The sequence below is a fragment of the Anguilla anguilla genome, chromosome 13 (genome assembly GCF_013347855.1).
Source record: "Anguilla anguilla isolate fAngAng1 chromosome 13, fAngAng1.pri, whole genome shotgun sequence".
NCBI classification, from domain to species: domain Eukaryota; kingdom Metazoa; phylum Chordata; class Actinopteri; order Anguilliformes; family Anguillidae; genus Anguilla; species Anguilla anguilla.
Genome location: NC_049213.1, coordinates 40250987 through 40255137, shown reverse-complemented (window position 1 = coordinate 40255137; position 4151 = coordinate 40250987). Strand labels below are relative to the sequence as shown.

The 4151-nt window shown below is 44.7% G+C and overlaps 1 long non-coding RNA gene across 1 annotated transcript; it reads right to left on the bottom strand.

Moving 5' to 3' along the window:
- Positions 1-1163: 1163 nt before the first annotated feature.
- LOC118211743 lies at positions 1164-3174 on the bottom strand. The gene is made up of 2 exons (XR_004762076.1): positions 3016-3174; positions 1164-1801 (listed from the first exon to the last, which is right to left on the bottom strand). It is a non-coding gene; the product is annotated as an uncharacterized LOC118211743 (long non-coding RNA).
- Positions 3175-4151: the final 977 nt, after the last annotated feature.

Genomic DNA, 4151 nt, shown 5'->3' with positions numbered 1-4151 from the left:
CACTCGCAGTTAATCTGAGGAACGTTCCTGATCAAAACAGAAACCGCAGTTATTAATACCAGCCCCAAGGATGGATCGCTTGTCATAGGTTCCCGGGAATAACGGAGGAAGCTTCAAAAGAATTTAAGCGTTTCGCATGGAGAATATTGGAGACTGCTTAGTTTTTAAAATCACAAATCAGCAACCGGTATGTGGATTTTTGCTCTGATGATCGCCTAAGGAAACTACTTTAGAGGATGGCAGATGTTTTCTGTCATTATGTTGCAGGCATTTAGCAGATTCTCTTATCCAGAGTGACTTACACGGCCCACAGTATCCAATCATACAGCAGGTTGAGTCCCTTATTCAAGGGTACAAAAGCAGCGTCCCACCTGGGTAGGGAACCTGGAGCCATTATTCTACCCTGCCACCCTGTCTGCTCATGTGCTTCAGAGGACAATATGAAGGAGAAGAATGACTAAAGCTAGTCAGCCGTATTGCTGAGTGAACAGCAGGAACGTGCCCGTGGGGAAGTTTTTACAGCTCAGTACCCATGAATCAGATCAGTAAGTGTGACATCCCACAAGCACGGTCCACTGCCAGGAATACGGACATAAATTAAAAAGTTCGGGGGGGGGGGGAGGGAGGCGGAGATTGATGAGCAACCCAGATTTTTTGTCTGGGTCGTGTAACATCAGAAGGTAAAGAAGAATAAGTAGAGAAGAGAGGATAGCGGAATGTCAGTTAAAGAAAAAGAAAGAAGAGCGTAATGAGAAAAGAACAGTTCCGAGCAGTGAATAACACCACCAGCTGTTCCAATGCGGACAGAGCGTCTGACTGGGCAGAATAGTCTGTTAAAAAAAACAGTAATAAAAAAAAAAAAGTTTTGGACAAACACAATGAAGCAGTGAGTGTAAATGAGGTATCACTGAAGTTAGGAGAGATTCAAAACCCAGTGTGCGGTGATGGGGAGGTCGAAGGTCAATAGCCCATTCAGCCAATAAGGTAAGGTTTAGCAGGACAAGCCGGGCGATGACCACACAGAAGGCAATGTGTCAGAGAACCAGTCTGCCCCCCAGCATACCAAACATTATTCAAAAGAAAAGAGCGAGAGAGAGAGAGAGAGAGAGAGCGAGAGAGAGAGAGATGACTCAGACTGCAGCCAGACTGAAATCTTTTTTTAAAAAGAAAACAATCTTAATGTCTCGTGTCTCATCACTTCCAGAAAGGGAGGGTAATTCAAAGGGAATTCTCAAAATAAGCAAATCTGCCGGAGCTTAAGCCTTTGGACAGATTAGAGTACTTAAAAGGACAGTATATTGTTTTGGTTTTTTTTTTTTTTAAATACTTTTAAAAATTATTTTTCAATTGGGCCAGAGTTTTTGAGGATGATGAGGATTTTGCATATGTTTCTGGCAACCAGCCAGCTTTACAATGGCTGCTATCAGGACAGCTGTGGTTGCTTTTTATTTTTCATAATTATTATTTATTTTTCAGTATGTTAATATCTACACTGCTTGTGTAAGTTCCTGTATGAAATGTGCAATATAAATTAACCAAAATTTGATTGACAACTGTGAAAAAAGCACAAAGCAATTAACCTGTTCATACTTACAGCCTGAGTGACTTCATCTCAAAACATTAACATAAACCATGAGCCTGGCAGGAGTCAGCGGTATGTAAATACATAAGCTGAGTGTAATTATTATTTTCATCATTATAACAGAACATAAACATAAAAAATAAAACGACATAAAAGCATCTTGTGCCGGCATCTGCCACAGCAATAATTACCCATCCAGCGTAGCTCAGACATTCAGCACTGTGGGAAGAGAGAGAGACATGCAGTCAATGAACAGATTTCAGTGTTTACTGAGCGAGACTCAAAGGAATTCAATTAAATTCAGCTTTATTTGTATAGCCTTTTTTTTAACAGACACTGTCATAAGGATGCTTTACAGAAAAGTAGGAAATAATGAAAAGGCTGCTGGGCTTTCTTTTTGGATGCTGACTTGGTTTTGCAGCGCTTGACTTCAGGATACAATAATTATCAAACTGCATCCAGACACCTGCTCCCAGAGTACAGGAATAAGAGGAACAAAATGGAGGGTGAGCGCACACACACACACACACACACAGACACACACACAGATGCACACGCACACACACACGCACACACAAACACGCACACACACACACACATACACACACACACACACAAACACGCACACACAAACACGCACACATAGACACACACGCACACGCACACACACACAAACACGCACACGCACGCGCGCACACACACACACACACACACACAGACACACACACACACACACGCACACACATGCACACATGTGCACACACGCACACACAGACACACACACAGACACATACGCACACACACAGACACACACGCGCACATGTACACACACGCACACACACACACCCACACACGCACACACACACGCGCACACGCAGACACGTGCACACGCGTGCACACACGCACACACACGCAGACACGTGCACACACACACACACACACACACCCACGCACACACCCACACTCACACGTGCACACACGCACACAGACACATACGCACACACACACAGACACGCGCGCACACACAGACACACGCACACACACGCAGACACATGCGCACACACACACAGACACACACGCACACACAGACACACACACACACACGCACACACACACAGACACACACACACAGACACGCGCACACACAGACACACACGCACACACACAGACACATACGCACACACACACAGACACACACGCACACACGCACACAGACACACACGCACACACGCAGACACGTGCACACACACGCAGACACACAGACACACGCACACGTGCACACACGCACACAGACACGCACACACACACGTGCACACACGCACACACAGACACACACACAGACACACGCACACACACGCACACACGCGCACACACGCGCACGCACACACACACACACACACACACGGGGCTTGTACAGCCACAGTGAAATGTACCTGAGCAGCATCTACACTCCCGCCTGCACGCACCTGGCGGAATCTTACCACCCCGGGATCGCATGCTCCTCCTCACAGTCAGGGTCGGGATCTCATTCTCAGCGCCCGTGCGCATGAAACATCTGATCCCCAAATTAAAATCCCCAGGAATTATTAGAGTGTCATACCTTTCCCACTCGCTCTGTGAAGGCTGTCAGCTCTTCGTCTCCTGGGGAGACGAAGAGGCACACACACCCCCGCCCCACAACCCCCCCAACCTCCCCAACCCCCCAACCCCCCCATGGATGCCTGTTGCCATGGAACCACCCTTTCCTCCAAGATCTGTCCCTAAAATCTGTACAGCTCATATGCCACGAAAAATATGATTTATGAGGCTCGGAAATTATTGATCGTGGAATTATTTAGATGTGTTTTTTTTTAGGTTGGAGTATTAATTGCAGGAAACAAGCCATTTCATATACTGGACAGTTAAGGTGCACTGCATGTAAATCTTGCAGTACAGAACACCACTCAAATGCTGGCAAAAATGAATCATAAAAAATAAATCTTTCAAGTGCATCTGTTGTTAATAGGTACCCTTTCCTAAAAATGAAAAAAAAAAAAATAAATAAAACATTGTACATTTGAAATGGAGATAAATGTCAGATGTCGTTTTTTTCCATTTGCACTGTACTACAAATATTGATTTAAATGAACTGGCAAACGTGATATAACTTTCGACTGCTGGGCTCCTGTGGAATGACCCCTGGCTTACTAATACCTGCTCCACTCAACCTGAGCATCTCAGCACTAAGGCTGCTCAAATGAATTCATATCAACTGCAGAGAGGATTTTGGCATGTGACATACAGAAATCATTATTCAGTCACAATGTCAGGATGTCACAATGTCAATGTCAATGTCAGTGTTAACCATATCACAAATAAATAAATTAATCACCTACAATTTTTACGCTCCGTTTTCCATTTCAGACTCAGCAAGAAGTCCACAAATAATATCACTCATGAGAGCTATGTAGTGTATGTGTACATTGATTTCATTATTATTATTATTATGTGGATTTCCTCCCAGACTGAAAGACATGCGTGCCAGGTTAGATATAATCCTGCCATCGCCCTTAACCAAGGCATTGGCCTC